Source organism: Tenebrio molitor, chromosome 7 (genome assembly GCF_963966145.1).
Source record: "Tenebrio molitor chromosome 7, icTenMoli1.1, whole genome shotgun sequence".
Classification (NCBI taxonomy): domain Eukaryota; kingdom Metazoa; phylum Arthropoda; class Insecta; order Coleoptera; family Tenebrionidae; genus Tenebrio; species Tenebrio molitor.
Genome location: NC_091052.1, coordinates 13,011,407 through 13,028,870, shown reverse-complemented (window position 1 = coordinate 13,028,870; position 17,464 = coordinate 13,011,407). Strand labels below are relative to the sequence as shown.

General features: G+C 36.4%; 1 protein-coding gene across 1 annotated transcript in view; it reads right to left on the bottom strand.

The window, feature by feature from the left end:
• LOC138134879 (protein O-mannosyl-transferase TMTC1-like) overlaps nt 1-17,464 on the bottom strand; it is a 185,196-nt gene that overhangs the window by 37,882 nt on the left and 129,850 nt on the right. The gene's annotated exons all lie outside the window — the stretch shown is intronic.

Genomic DNA, 17,464 nt, shown 5'->3' with positions numbered 1-17,464 from the left:
TTCCGTGGTATTTTACACACTCCGTGCGGTGAAATGACAGATAGTTTGATTAGTGTGTAAAAATCAACATACCGTAGCTGTTCAAAATGTGTAAACATGTCATTTCGAGTTGAGGAGGCCAAAAAATAAATTCACAAATAGCTTGTTACAGTTATTCTTTATTTTAGAGTGATTATAAACAAATAATTTGTATGCAAATATTTTACCGTAGTTTTTGTGTCGCTTGAAATTGATTAGGTTTTATGTACATTAAATATAAACAAAGAAGTTTTTTATTTGCCCACAGCAAACGTTTGGTAATTTATCTGGACTCGTTTTTAAACGAGGGCGAATTTAAAATAAATAAAACAATTTTACAGTTTTCCTCTATAGCATAGTTAAAATAATATTATCTTTTACTGGATATGCAAACGAACTTAATTTTTAAAGACCGGTGCTCGCCGGTAGTGTCTTGTTCGCGCTTAATTAATTTTGTTTAAAAAGTTAACAGTTGCGAATAGTGTTCACAACTGTTTGAATTTGTTATTTTTTAAAACTGGTTGTGTCATTTAATTGTTTATAAAGTTTCAAGTGAAGCAATTCTCCACGAAATTTTTCCATTCTCATTTTACCTCAACTTCTAACAGGCTTGATTAGTTTTTCACGATTTTTTCGACCTTTGCTGAGTTTATTGTTTGTTTGAGCTCACGCAGGATATATTATTTTCGCCGTGTTGACTGTTTTTTACACCACCAAGCCACGAAAGGTGAGTTTTGTACAAATATTATTTAATTTTGTTTATTATTGTGCAGATGAAAGATTTTTTATCTGTTGTAATAATTCATAAGAGCCACGAAACATTTTATTTTGTTTTTCTTCTGTTGACAGTTTTTCTGAATGACTGAACATAAATATTATTAAAACAATGCTCTACAATTTTATTAATAAATTATAAGTATTCAACTGGAGAAATTTTTTATAGTAATTTCTGCGAATGAACATTGAAGCTTTGAAGGTTTTTGTATCATTAAATCCATGTGTATCGATCGTTGGTGAATCAGGAATTTTTAAAAAATGTTTCCTTCATGTTCAGCAAAAAAAATAACTGAAGGTTAAATTTTAAATATTTTCGTGCAAGTTTTGTTGAGTAACGAATATGGTGCAAAAAATAAAAAATATGCGCGCTAATTATTAGAGACAATGCCTCCAGTGACGGAATATCCTTTTTGCTTTGCATAGTAATAGCTTCATTAACTTAGACATGTAAGATATCAGAGTGGGGATCAGCGGTAGTCGGGTTAAATCGTCCGAAGACTCCCTGACATGCAAGAACTACACGGTCGGTGAGAGCCAAACTTGAAATAAAAGTCCGGTTAATTCTTCGTATCAGAAAAACGGAAAAAATAATAAAATAACTTCCGTTTTTCCAGCGCTCCGAGTGTACCATCTGTCGAGATCCGCTGCTTAAATTGATTTATTTGATGTCGTGTTAAAAAAATATACGAGCTTTTACGTGTATTGTGCGTGTGTGGGATTAAAACGAGCCAGAAGTAATTTCATCTCCATGCTGGCGAGGTCATTAAACATTGTTTTGTTCTTGCAGAGGCGCACAAAATTTATGTAATGAAAATCTTTGTTTATTGCTGTAAATTAATGGAATTCTCGAAGGAGCCTTACATTGTGCACAACTATTTGTATAAGACAATTAAATTTCCGCTAAATGCTTAAATGGTAGCAATAATTTGTTGTTTTCACCGTTTTGTGTCGGTGCGGAAACTTGATGCCCGGACTAATCAAACAATAAATCGACCGGAGCCGGATCATCACCCCGGACCCGTCGCAGATATTTTCGTCGCGTCTGAAATTTTCATAAGTCTATTATCGATCGCGCCTAGAAAAACATTTTAAAATATTCGCGATATTAGTGCGCCCGGGGCTGTTGACACAAGCAGAGTCCCGTTAAAATATTTTCTGGATAAATTGCGTCGCGGCTAAAGTAACTGCACGAGACGGGACGTGTGTCGAGTCGCGATCACCTTTTTGCCCTGAGCCCGGCAGGATTCGCCCCCGAACCGGCAGGAATTGTCCTTGGGCCGGCAGGAATTGTCGTAATTAAATTCGGCAGTTGCGCTCATCTCGAGTGGCCATGACTGGAGATGTATTTTTCGGTTTTGTGGGGGTGACAGCCCCGGGTCCGTGAAGAGGTGTTTACTGTTATCGATGGGGGCACGCAAGGACGTGCGAGCTCTCGGAAAACATTCACAATGAAAATATTGTTCACGAAGTGCTAAGAGCTGAATTAACATTATTTACAGCGCGCAGCAGGAGCCGTTGTTTTGAAGGTTAAGCATGAGAGGGAATAAATCAAATTCACCCTCGTAATGGTCGGCCATTTGAGGCCGGCCGACATAACTCTGAACGAGACCGGTTATATTTTTAAAGAAAATCCGTCGTATTTTGTGCCGAAGTAAAAATAAGCCCGACTAATTCCACCCCCGGACGGCGATTTGCTTAAATAGTTTGTATTTGGTGAGTGCCTTTGTCCCTAAATAAAGTTTACGTCGGACCATTTATTTCTCCAAGGAAGCGTTTTTACGGGCCGGAGCAAGTGACCTCGGTGGTTTCCGCAGCTTTAAAAAATCTAAAATATGCACTCGGGGTATTCCGTCGAGTAGTTTACTAAACTTTTATGAACGCCATTCGATTCCGTCCCACTTCCGACGCTATTTATGGCTTTAAACATTGCCCTTTGTTGCTACAGACCATACTTCCAGGCCCATCCTGAGAGATTTAAAACGAATAAATTGTTATTTGCCCGATTTTAATATTTTCGAACGTCATTTAGCCCCGACGGTCCCATAAAACTAATTTATAACCCCGCTCTATTGTTTCACGGTCTGCAGCCCCCGAATTGCCGCTCAAAAATAAATACAACGCTCTAATCCAATTAGCTCACAATTAAAAATATCTGCCGGCCCGGGCCTCGCAGGAGCGCTTCTCCTGCACGCTTATTTACAGACGCTCTAACCCGACTCAGGAGCGCTGCACCCTACTCCAAATATTCAAACTTCTCAGAATTCCTCACGCAGTGCCTTACTCATATTTACAAAAGCTTAGAAGCTATAACCTCGCAGGAGCACTCCTGCACTAATCTTCACTTATTCACAAACGTTCAAAGAGTCAGAAGCGCTTTAACTTTACAGGAGTGCTTCAGCTATATCTCACGCTTATTTGGAAAGGTTCAAATTTAATCGAAGCATTCGAAGCTCACAGGAGCGCTCCTGCTCTATTCCCCCGTTTGTAGAATATTCAAGTTTAATTCAGATGCGCTCTAACTCCACAAAAGCTTTCCTGCTTACGCACACGGTTACTTATAATATTTAAATTTATCGCAGGAGGCCTCCTGCTGCATCCTATACTTATTTACCAATGTATAAATGCGATTCGGAAGCATTTGAACCTGCCACGAGAGCTTCTGCTGTAAGCTCACAGGAGCGCTCCTGCTGCACTTTACACTAATTATGCAAATTTGACTCAGAAACATTCTAATTGATCAGGAGCGCTTGTGCCTAACGTAAACATTCTAAAATCCGTACAAAAAGTGCTTTAACTTTGCGATTCGAAAGCGCTTACATAAGTTTCACTCAGAAGCAATATAGCGTTCCTACTATACCTCAATGATTGTTTAAATATTCAGATTTTAGACTGTGAGTCGCAGGAGCGCTCCTGCTGGAGCTTCGGATTATTTCGAAATATTCAAATTCGAGTTAGAGGGCAAGACAATTGTGTCACAAAGACAAATGCTCTTCGAGTTTGAGTAATGATTCGTCCCGAATTACTGCATTTTACGGAATGAGAGCGTCTTTGTTTCCGAAATGGAGGAAGTCGCTTGAGAAAATGACATAAACCTTGGTTAATATTATCCGGGTGTAGTAAAAATGTTCAAATCCAGTCGTAATTGTTTTACATAAGAAGTTGGTACATTATTTATGTTTAAGAAGGCTAGACCCCGAAACGTCACGGAGTGCACATTACAACTTGCTAATGTCGTTATAAACCCCAAAACTACGTAAAAGGCTGGATGTACGGCATTATGGCAAACAAATGTAGTTAACCCTTAGTCGCGACTTCCAGGGAATGGTAATTGCCACCCCGGAACGAATTTGCGGTCTCCATTTGGGGTAAAAATGTTGACTAACGTATTAATTAAATTAATAGGTGGACGCATCGGTGCGCAGCGACTAGAGGGTGTAAGGATGTATTTTAAACGGTTCACGTGGAGGAGCGTCTAAATGAAATTTATGCTCGAAGCGAAGTTAAAATATGTTTTATTTAAGTTATCACATTTCAGTGAAAGCATAAAGAAGAGTGTTTCATAAATCACAGCTAAAGTTTTGCCAAACTGTGTGCTTAACACATTCCTCTTAAACTTTCGGCATAAAACAGTACATTAAAGAAAATGTTTGTTTTATATTAGAAAACAATTTATAATACTTCCAAGACATGTTTGATATTCGTTTTGTCTGAAAACTTTCACGAGATATCTCTTCGCCAAACAGAATGTCAAATGAATCGCATCGGGTTTGCATTACCATAAAAAGGCCATGTGAAATACGAATGTATTTTTGTATTTTAATAGATACCGGTATTAAAATTTATGATTTCCTACGTTTTACATGTTTGCAGTGGCGACATATTTGTTCGAAAACATTATTCTAAACGTCAAATTCTCGTCGCAGGATCAAACGCGACTCGTTAATGAGAATTTCAAATATAAAATTAGACGCGGTTCTCGTAAAATATGGATAAATGCGATATTTAAATTATTTTTAAATTATCGGAGCCGTTCGGGCGTTTTGCATGAAAATTATGAAGACGTAATATGTTGAAAATTCAAAATCCGCCAAACACGAATGTTTCCAATATTTTATTTTCGTTCCTCTCCCAGGAAAATCACAAAATATCGCATCTTACTTTGAGCTTTCAGCGCGGTGATCAGAATTATTCAAGGACAAAATAGAAAGCTCTCGATAGGATTGCAATTTTATTTTCTAAATTAGATTCGCTTCAAAAGCGTCTCAGTTTTTTAATTAGAGAAAGTAAACAGCCCCTGATATTTTCTCGAAGACCAAGTTGGTTGATTAAAAGCGTGATTAGTTATGTTGGTTGATTTGCCGGTGGGTATCAAATGCACTTTCAATTAGCGTTGAACCTGTGTAACTGGTCAATTGTTCCAAGTCTTGTAAATAAGAACAGACTGCATTGTCTGCGCTTTTAGATCCGATGTTTTGTAGCTTCGTTATTTATTTTGTGCAGGTAAACACACCAAACAACAACATCTCAGCACCAGACAAGAAATATCTTATTGGCAGTAATAAAAACGTTACATAAATTCTTGCCCACTCAGAGTAATAAAACGTCGCCGGACGACAAGATTTCAAATTTTTTATGTGACTACATAAAAAAATAAAAATATTTTTGTGGGAAATAAAAGCAAGAATCAAAGAGAAGAGACGCGGGATTAGTCCATATTTATTTCTTTGTTGCGTCAAGAGGGACGTATTCTGTTTCAAAATATTTGGAGAAAGCTGGCTCAAAGGTGGGGTAAAAATAACAAACACGATTCTGATACATCCGGGTGTTGGGGGCTAATCAAATATGCATTAAATGCCCAACCCTAGTTGTGATAAGCTAGCCGTTCGCCTGTGGTGGTGGGTTATGCACACTGTTTTGATAGGCTAAATTCCGTCAGGTCATGTTTATTCTACTCTTACACAGACAACACTTTCTCGACGTGATTAGTTTAACATGACAGGTGAAGGGTGTAGTTTTTGGGGAGCTAGATTTATTTGCATCGACTTGATCACTTTTCGGGAGATAAAACGCCGAATAAAAATGTGCGCCTGAGAAAATAAAAGTTTCATGAGGGTGGATCGGTACAACATTATGGGGGCGAGTAACATTAAGGACCGTTTCTGCGAACCTTCCATTTTGTTTATGTCCTCGCCGTGGCGTAATCAAAGCAACTTTGATTAATAAATGTATACATAATAGAACCGGAGTCTCTTTCAATGAACGACGATGTCGTCCATCGGGAAATCTTCTAGGATTCCCCCACGGCCTAATTCGCTCTTATGACAGCAAACATTCTTTCATGAACACCGGGTTATGAATTATCTAACAAAATAGGAGATTGTCCATCGGTTATTTGATTACCCTCACACACCAAACAGGCTTTTAATTTTAAATGAAACGAGACCAAGGGACGCCGCCTCATCTCGTTCCATTATTAATAAGTTTGTTGTTGGGCCGGCGTTGACGTACCGACTCATTGTAATTAATGTGTCCAATTCGGGATCATGCTCACTCGTAAAGGGAATCAAATTATATTCCAAAACAACGGATCATGTTGCTAATGTTATTTACCTGAGCGTTTTTAATTTAGCCGATTATATGATAACTCGCCCACCTGCTGGGCTCATTTTTCAATAACATAATTCTCTACGGCGACATCAAGCCATTTAGGAATTGTTCTTCAACATGAAACCAAACAATTAAAACATATTTTGAGAGGGACGAATGGTGGATGCGCCGGGTCAATTTATCAATTTTTTTTGTTGCAAGGAAAAAGGTAATCAAGATAATACCTGCGTACCTTCTAAAATAGTATATTATATCATAAAGAGTAGAAATAAGTATTTTTGTGGTGAGCCCAAAGATTGAAGACCGAGACGCAGTCGAGGTCGCAACTGGGCGGAGCACAAAAAGACCTACTCTGAATAATATACAGTGTGGAAACTACTTATGGAATAAATTCAGTAATTTCAAAACTAATGACATTTGTCGAAAACGCTGAAACAGGTCAATTTTTATTTCTCATATTGCTTATTTTAAGTTGGTTCACTTGTTCATGACGTCATCCATTTTTGAGTTATGACGTTATCAGCAATTTTTTTAAATGACAATACCCACTTTTTTCTTCTGTTTTTGATAGACCTTCCTACTACCTAAACGATAAATCAAAAAAATTATTGGCTTACATAACAATTTTTTTGAGAAAACGACAAATTTTAATTCAAAAATTTAATTTAATTTTTAATGTAAAAATTTTAATTGACCACAAACAAAATCAAACAAACATCTCAGCTTAACAATAAAATTTAACGCAAATGTTGAAATTGCCTCCCGCCAACTATTTGGCACTCACCGACACTTTGTACAATTCGCTCAATAATGTCACGGCTGATTTGTTCCATTTCTGCGCAAATTCTCTGCCTAATTCTACTAAATTGTTTGGTCTATTGAAATAAATCTTTTATTTTAAATAAACCCATAATTAAAAATTTTTACATAAAAAATTATACATTAAATTTTTGAAGTAAAGTTTGTCATATAAAAAAAAATTGTTATATAAGGTACCAATTTTTTTCATTCATCGTTTAGCTAGTGCAAAGATCTATCAGAAAGAGAAGAAAAAAGTGGGGGTTGTCATTTAAAAAATTGGTGATGACGTCATATCTGAAAAATGGATGACGTCATGAACAAGTGAAGCAACTGAAAATAAACATTATGAGAAATAAAAATTGACCTATTTCAGTGTTTTTCACAAATGTCATTATTTTTGAAATTACTGAATTTATTCCATAACTAGTTTCCACACTGTACAGGGTGTTCTCGAAGTTGACGCGTTCCTTGTAACACGAAGTACTACACATTATTCTTAAGAATTTTAGCCTAAATCTTCTTAGTAAAATGTTTGTATTAACGGAGATAATTGATTGTATATTTTTATTGTTTTCTAAAATTTTAAGTCCGGTCCTGTCCATTTCTCCGCTGTACTAGATTAATAACTAACCTGGCCCCTGTGTTTTTCCGGAAATCGCTTTGCAATACTCTCTGGACGCTGCAGATGCATTTTGATAACGTGATAACATTGCCCATGCATTTGCAACATATCTGTGAGCTCATTATTTTCCTAATAATAAAGCCATTTCGACTAATTAGATGACAACCCTGACAGTAGTTTTGATTAACGTCCATGCTCATTTGATTTTTTTTTTGCCAATTCCAATTTCTAACAAATCAGCGCAAATTTGAGCAGGACCGGTTTCAAAAATTTCAAAAAAATTAACTTATTGTATCTTGATTGCCGTACACATTTTACTAAGGTGATTTTGGCTAAATTCTTTAGAACAACGCATACTATCACAGGTTAAAAGAAACACCTCAACTTCGAAAACACCCTGTATACTATTTTATTTTCAAGCGGATCACAAAAAAAATCGGACATGAACTCACTTATTTTTTTTTTTTTGCAGTTGCAATCTTCAAATTTGCAGTTTTCAAATTTTATGTCACTACCTAGTAATTTCTGCTTTCCTTGTTATTGGTACTTGAAGTTGCGATAATATTAGTAAACTTTACAATGCTATCTAAATTATTCGATGTACTTTCTGCAAATTTCCAGGAGAAACTTTCCGAAATTGGTGAATGATCGCGATTTGTAATTTTTAGTATCCTGAACTTTAACTAAGATAGCAGAGCCCGAATCTTCCATATCTCTTATTGCCAAATTTGTGAAATCATCGCATCACAAGCGCCGGTCAGACATAACCTACAATAATAATTTATAATTCTTCCTCTAGGAAACTCAGAAATTTTATTTTTGTTGCCAGATACTTTTCATCATGAGCATTTGAGCATTATGTAGCAATCATACAATTTTCGGTACTTTGATAGGACTAGATCCTACATAGTTTGCCTCGATATGCGTCAATTCTCAAGCTGCAAAATGCATTTCGTTTTTAAGGGCATCGTACAAACTTCACTTATTCGCTAAATATAACGAAAATGATCAAAACGTGAATAGCAAACGATTACAACTGTTTACTTTTTAACACTGAACGACCATCTTGCTTGCGCGATTTCAGGTTTTGACATCACATCTGACAGCATCGACACGCCCACAACAAACGACTCTTGAAATACTACAGTGCCAACGGTTAAATATTGGATAATAATTTCGTTATATCGCTTTTTAGAGCCTTTATTTTAATAAGGATAATTTGATTATTAAATATTTCGTGTAATTGTTAAATAAATCGGACAAATGATTCAAATGACCTTACATTTGACTGGGTCGAGCTGCTTCTGGATACTTTTACTCCTAGGAGTTGAAGTACTTCTACTCCGCTCAGAAAAAAATGACACTTTAACCGTCTCTATGGAGATACACAAAGGCGAGGTTTTCAATCGCTTGAAGATAAAATTATTTGGCTCGGTTCTTCTTCCCGTTTTACGCTATAACTTGCTTACCTTCTTCAATAACAGCAGAAAATGGTCTTCCTTTATGTAATTGTTTGTTGAGTGAAACCCTTTCAAACTTAAATTTATTATGCGAGTTATAAAAAATTCTTTCAAAAGCTCCTTCATAAGAGCACAACGAAGTTCTAGAGGTGACAGTGATTGCATCTAAATTATAAGTGGCAGTTTACAAAATGCAAGTGTGTTTCGATGCAATTGTGTTGCAGTCTGGATAGACGACAAAGTTTAGTTGTTGAGGAATTAATCCGGAGCAAAATATCGCAAGTTTTGGGAGCAGCGGGGCGGGGCCGGACAGAGTGGAAAAAGCCTTTATTCTGTAATTTAGTAAGAATGGATAAAGTTTGTTTCTTTTTGAAGAGTTATCGATGCGTTGGATGATGCTAATGGCGTAAAGTTTTTTTTATATCTTTCATCGATACATTCGGATTTAGCCGAGAGAAAAATAAAACATCGAGACGTTCGTTGGTTGCAGCATTACATCTGCGGAGCATTTGTTCTCAATTTTAATACGAATAGTTCCTATTCGTTCTTATTTTCGCAATGTTACGAACGCTTTTCAAGTCGTCGTCGAATCCGTTCGTATTTGATGAAAAGCGGCCGGTGTAAGATTAATGGTTGTGCAAAATCGTAATATTTGTAAATAAAGTTTACATAATTCACTCCAACCGTTTATAAACAGGATAACGTGTAATCTGAATACAGACAAGACAGTTTACGAATGTTTCCTGTTCCTCAGCATTTCGCAAATTAAAATTCCGTTGAATACAAGATTTATATTCATATGTCTGCACAGAGCAAGCCGAGGGATTCAAGCCGAGCGACACAAATATACATATCCTGATTCCGTGACTAAACTGCATTAATAATACAACACGAGCAATCTGACTGTGGAAGCAACCCCTATGGAAAGCCGGTACTTCGACGCGCACACCACGCACTACACACGATCTAATAATGGATGGGCACTTGTTATGTTATGTTAGAACCGATAAAAGTCCGGTGCATGTCCGTCTAGAACCAAATTAAGTGGTTCCACACCGGATCCATTACTGTCCGCTTCGACCGGACTTGTCCAATCCTGCAAATATCACCACGCAAAAATGGTACACTGCTCTACATGATATTTTACTTTGGCGATTTGCGCCACTTGACGAGAAACGCGATCGTGACACTACAATTCGTTTTTTGTCAGCTAATCAACTTATCAAATATGCATGCGGTATAAATGCAAGCTCGGATTGGCGTTTAAATGAAACAGAACAATTTTAGATCACGTGCATTTTGTACGAAGGCAAAATGCGAACACGGTTATTCTTTTACGGTTATATATGATGTATGAAGAGTGCGAAGATTTTGTTTCGAGAGAAGTTGATGGAAGAGGCGTGAAATAATAAAGCTTGACCCGGCGCATCCACCGTTTCTACAAGCAAATTTGTTCGGTGCGCTTCGAGTCTGACATCAAATGTGTTTCATGTTGAAAGAATTTTTTGTAGAAAACCATTCTTTCCATAAGAATTGAACAATCCAATATAAAATGTCAGGAATTTTTTTAGTGAGAACCGGAGAATCCCTCCAGACTGCACCGTCGTTGTTTGATTAAGAACAAAACAAACTTGGTGTCTGAGTTAACAAAATACAAACGTGGGTGTTGCGTAAAGAAAATATTAAATAGAGAATAGGGAAAAGTAGTTTGATATGAGAAAAAGAAATTGTTGGGTTTTTGTAACACTGGTGAATATCGGGTGTTCATTTAAATTTCTCCCCAAAGTTGGCGTTGAGAGTCGATTGTGAACGCATCATGGATTACAGCTGTTTAAATCTAAACTCACTTTATGCGTTGTTTGTGTTTTTACTCTGCAGATGGGCGAGTTGTGCGTTCACAATCGACTCTTTGAGGATAAATTTAAATGAACATCCGATTTTTTTTTTTATCAGAATCAATGTTTGCAACTAATTTATTCTATGCTCATGCTATTTGCTATTTATTAAAATATTAATTCAAATTATATTTACTGTGGTATGTTTACCGTCAAAATTAAATTAAATTCAGGCACTAACCCGGCGCATCCACCATGCAAATTATTGTTTGTGCAAAATGTTCATTTTGTTTAAACTTTTGAGAATAAGTAAAATCAACGCTAAAAGTTATGTTATAAATGGTTTTGCTTCTGTTCTGCTAAAACTGCTTTGTAAAATCGAAGTCTAAAATATATTTAGATTTTACCCGGCGCATCCACCATTTTTGCACTACATGGTTTTGTTTGTAATTATACAAAATCTTTATTTTTTTAAAGATACCATACCATGCTTTATTTAATACTAGATTTAATAATATAGATTTAATTTTTTTCCGCACCAAAATTTAAAAATATGTAGCAGAATTGTCGTAATAGGTTTAGGGAATACGCTCTACCGGATGTCTGATGATTAATTTTAACAATAAAACAATTTGTTCCGATACTAGTTATTTACGTGGTGTGTACAAATTTTTTTTTGCAATCGTGAATTTTTCACTTTTATCTGAAGAATGTATCGTTTTAAAACTGCGGTGGCTTTGAAGTAATAATATTGCCCGTGTGTTACCTTAGCAACCAGTCAACAAACATTTTTCAATTTGTAAAAACAACGTTCGTGTTTGCAATTTTTCGTGAATTTCGGATTGAAAATGAGTGATGATAGTAATTTTGACTGTGAAAATAACATTAACGAGGCCGCTAGAGCGTATTTGTGACAATTTGATACCTTCTGTGTCGCGGGAAAGGTATGAAAAAGTTTTCCGGGAATTTGAAGCATGATGTAACAGGAAAAAAGTGAAACAGATAACTGAAGAAGTAGTGCTAGTGTACATCGGAGGGTGGAAGTCTACATCAGTGGCAGAGGGATACATAGAAAATTCCATTCAGAATAAAATTAACATCGCGAAAAAAATACAGAACCAGGAAGAGAATACTACTTCGTCCGGAAGCGGGAAACTCGTTCACCTAGATCCTAGAAGAAGCGAGTCATGTAATTAATGTTGAAAATAATGTAATACCTAAATGTTCATTTATAACATATCATAAATAAATCTAAAACTCCAAGTTCAATTTCTTGTTCTACAGGACTAGTCCGGTAAAAACACACCCAGCGGACTAGTCCGGTAAAATGGAACTTTCCAGGTGGAAAATTATTAAAGTAAAATGTTCATTACAGTACGATTGAAAAAAAAAAAATTTCCAATACAGATTTAAAATACCCAGCGCATCCACCATTTTTGGTCCACATTATTTCTTGCGAAATCACTGCAAACAATTTGTTTTAACTGAGTTAATTTATTTTACAATTAAGGATTGAAATTTCAGAATCGAAATCGTTAAATTTTTGATTCCTCTACTTTTGAAAGCGGAAGTAGGGAAGGAGAAAATAATTTTCTTTCGAGTATAAAAGGACGTGCTGTTCAAGACATTCCACAGATCTATGAGAATTAGTTATGAACTACTTGCAAACTAATCCACTAATCCTATTTAACCCTCATCTAGATACTCTCTTACTATCGCTGCAGTATGTAGATTATCTTTTACTAAGATTAAATTATGACGTCACTCCTGTGAGATGTTGCAAGTCGACTGTGAAATTCGAATACGTTAAAATTTTAATTCGATTTTTTTCCAAAATCAATTCAATTACGTAATGTAACATTCTGTATGTGCGTAATCAGGATTCGAATTAATCAACTTTCTGGGTTGCTTATTAGCGTACGGAACGCGCTATTGATCCCACAGTGTACGTTACGATTACAATTCGCTGATTTAATGCTTAGTGTGTAACTGTTGCTTTGTTGATGTTATTATTGCGATATTACTGGTTTAATGTAGGTACAAGAGAGGACAACTATTGGTGATTTATGAAAGGTCTTTGTGATACGGTATTCCATTAGTAAATTTTGTAGTGCTGTACCCCTTCACAAAGCATCCAATACCTCGGCGGCTCTAATTATTCAGATACGCAAACCTGACCGACAAAAACTCCAAAACGATTCCTTTGTTGGTGTTTGAAGTCCCGAACCAAAAATAAAAAGATTTGATTTATTAAGTCGTCGAAACAACTACGCCATTTCCCGCTTAACCACATAAAAAACATCGAATTTTTCGTACAAAGCATTTTGTTAATTGGATATTTTTCGCAGTGGGTTTGGAGCCCAACTTGTAGTTAACTACGTAAGCACTCAATCCTCTTGGCTGAGCCCCGCTAATTAAAAATATTTTTTCAACTAAGTGAAAATAACAACAATCTCTCTTTTTTAAGCCGCGCTAAAAATTATTTTAAAAGCTTTCGCCGCGTCGTACATTTTATATCCGTGCTAGTAAATTAGCTAGCTCGCAGTGGAGTCCCACCGAGATGTGTAAATTAAAGCCGCATTAATTTTATTTAAAACCCCAACTTTTTGTTTTTTTATTTGGCCCCCATTGTTCCTTGTTGACCGCTTCGAATGGGATTGTGTCCAGGACTAAATTCCCGGAGAAAGTAAGACCAGAGTAATCGCACTCAATCGAATGAATTATCCGGGCATTGATACCGGCCGATCATAATTGTATGATTGGGCGGGCGATATACAAAGTGATGATGAAATTCTGAGTTAGCCCGAAACCGCCGGAGTTACCGGAACTCTTACATATATTCCCTAACTCAATTACCAAGTTTGGCCGGGATTCATTCTGCATGAAGCTCGCATGGGTTTATTACGTTATAAGTTGAACTCGGAAGGCGTCAGTAAACTCCAGAGGCTTGTATCGACATGTTTATTGTAACAATAAACGGTAACGGGAACAAAAGCGTCATTTGACTTGCCGTCTTCTCATTACGCGAAAACTTCGGACGCTCGAGTGAATTTTCTTCTTCATTTTATTAAAAAAATGAGATGATTATGTCTTGTCCCGTTTCAGGTGTCTCTCGCACTTAAATTTAACTATCCAGCGATAATTTGGCCGTTTTAATTATTTTTAAACCGCGAAACACCCCAATTTGGACGCAGAGCGGCCGCTTAAACGCACGCCAAATTGAAAGGGAACGTAATAAGAAAATAATTAGCAATTAGCGAAGCTGAATAATAATTTCCCGCGGGATGCGGTGTAAAACAATTACATGCACTCAGACAACGAGGTTAAAGTAAACCATAACCGGTGTTTCTGCTTTCCTTGGTGATGTCACCGGCTCCGGGTAAATATGTCGCGATGGACCGGAGCAAACCTCATCAATATTGGATATCAATGTAAATTAGCGTCGATTTCCATATTTATAAGTTCCACCTGTGTGATGTTTCGGATATCTTGGGGAGGCACCGGTTGCAAGGTGACGCAAATATTGCCCGGAAAAATCTTGGTGGTGGCGTGCAATTTCGCCCTTTGTTTCGGGGAGACGTCGCATTTGGTGATATATTAGGCACTTAAGAGGCATCACGCATCCAGCTCTAATTCCGGTTCAAATTTGAGTTTAATGATTTAACAGCTACGCAACTCCGAACGAATAGTTTGTGCTATTAATGTCTACACCACCGAAACTTACAAAAAACAGTTCTTCAATTTGACCCAGAACAAAGTATAACAGAGGGTTTGTAATATTTACAGAAAAAAATTCCAACGCTTTCACCATTTTTACAAAAGATAAATGGGACGTTTACTTGACTATTATTGACAGAGATAGATTCAGGCAAGTTATTTCATTAGATATATTATAATAAAATTCACAGAAAATATAGTCTGGATTTAAACTTTTTAAAAGTATCCCGGCGCCTCCACCATTTTTGCACAATAAGTTTAATGTTTTCTTCGCTAATGAGGGAAGTATAGTCACCCTGCTTTTTTCACTGAATTCGTCATGTTTAGATATACAAGACGCAGTTTCTATATTTAAGCTAGCTCAAATGGTAATCGAGAAACGTTCTTGGGAAGTATCCCGGCGCCTCCACCATTTGTAGAAGACTTCCCTTTGCTAATGATAGGAATACCGCCACTTAATTGTTTCCACTGAATGCCTCAGAACTAAGTCTGCAGGATAAAGTTTCTGGATTTAAAATTGTTCAAATGAAAATCGAGATAGAAATATTTTTAAAAATATTCCAGCGCATCCACCGTTTCTGTAATTGCCAGAGATGGAGATAGAGCCGCGCAAAATCAGATGTCCCATAATTCAGTTTGTAAAACGCAGTTTTTGAATTTAAACTAGCCCAAATAATAAGATAGAGCTATATTTAAAAGTATCCCGGCGCATCCACCATTTTTGCGCAATAAGCTTCATGTTTTCTTCGCTTACTTTTAAGGTATAGCCACGCTGCTTTTTTCAAGGAATTTGTCATACTTAGATCTACAACACAGAATTTCTGGATTTAAGCTAGCTCAAATAATAATCCGGACAGAGAATTTCTTTGGAAACTATCCCGGCGCCTCCACCATTTGTGCAAGACGTTTCCTTCGCTAACCATAAGTATAGAGCCACGCAATTTTTTCCACTGAATGCCTCGAAATTAAGTCTACAGGACACAGTTTATAGATTTAAAATACCTAAAGAGATATTTTTAAAAATAGCATAGCGCCTCCAGCATTTCTGTAGATCTGATTTGCCAAAGATAGAAATACAGCTGCGAAAAATTTTCTACCAGATGCCTCATAATTTCTTCTATAATATAATTTTTGGATTTAAACTAGCCCCAATAATAATCGAGATGGCGCTTTGTTTAAAAGTATCTCGGCGTATCCACTATTTTTGCGCAATAAGTTTCATTTCTTTCCCTAATGTTGGAAGTAAAGTCACGCTGCTTTTTTCATTGAATTCGTCATATTTAGATTTACAAGAAGCAGTTTCTGGATTTAAGCTAGCTCAAATTATAATCGAGATTGAGAAATGTTTGTTGCAAAGTATCCCGACGCCTCCACCATTTGTGCAAGACGTTTCTTTCGCTAGCGAAAGGACTAGAGCCACGCAATTTTTCCTACTCAATGCCTCAGAATTAGGTCTACAGGACACAGTTTCTGGATTTAAAATAGTTGAGGTAAAAAGCAAAATAGAGATACATATTTTTTAAAATTCCCTAGCGCATCCACCATTTCTGCAAATCTGATTTCCTAAAGATATACATATAGTTCATTCAAAAATAAAAAAACCACCAACGTCGCATTTTCCTCGATAATTAGTATCGGCAACGCTGTCTAGTGTAAAATTTGGTGAGAATTGTAATTTTGAGGTTAAGTATTTTTTAAGTGTTTTGTTTTTCTGGGCATGTTTAAGCAAAAATAATAAAAATTAATAAATAACTGAATCGTACTGAGCAATAATAAAACAATTTGAACGAAATTCCAAGCAACTGAAATTTATTTTGAATCAAATGTCACAATTTATAGTTACAAACATTGCAAGAAAAAATAACTACCTAGTGTTTTTTAAATTTTACCAACCTAAAGCAACAGGTGGTGGTTTTTTGGTTTTTGAATGGACTTTAGAACCGCGCAGACTTTTCTAACAAATGCCTTAGAATTTCGTTCGTAAAACGCAGTTTTTGGATTTAAACTAGCCCAAATAATAATCGAGATAGCGCTATGTTAAAAGTATAACAGCGCATCCACCATTTCTGCGCAATAAGTATCATGTTATCTTCGCTAACGTTCAAGGTATAGCCACGCTGCTTTTTTCATTGAATTCGTCATACGAAGATTTACAAAACACAGTTTCTGGATTTAAGCTAGCTGAAATGATAATCGAGATAGATATTTTTTGGGAACTATCCCGGCGACTCCACCATTTGTGCAAGACATTTCCTTCGCTAACGATAGGAATAGAGCCACATATTTTTTTCCATTAGATACCTCTGACTTAAGTCTACAGGACACAGTTTCTGGATTTAAAATAGCTTAAATGAAAATCGAGATAGTGACATTTTTAAAGTATCCCAGCAACTCCACCATTTTTGCACAACAAGTTTTTAGTTTTCTTTGCTAATGATGAAAGTATATTCACGCTGCTTTTTTCATTGAATTTGTCATTTCTGGATCTACAGGGCACAGTGGATTTAAGCTAGCTCAAATGATAATCGAGACAGAATTTTTTGGAAACTATCTCGGCGCATCCACCATTTGTGCAAAAACGTTTCCTTCGCTAACGATAGGACTAGAGCCACGCACTTTTTCCCACA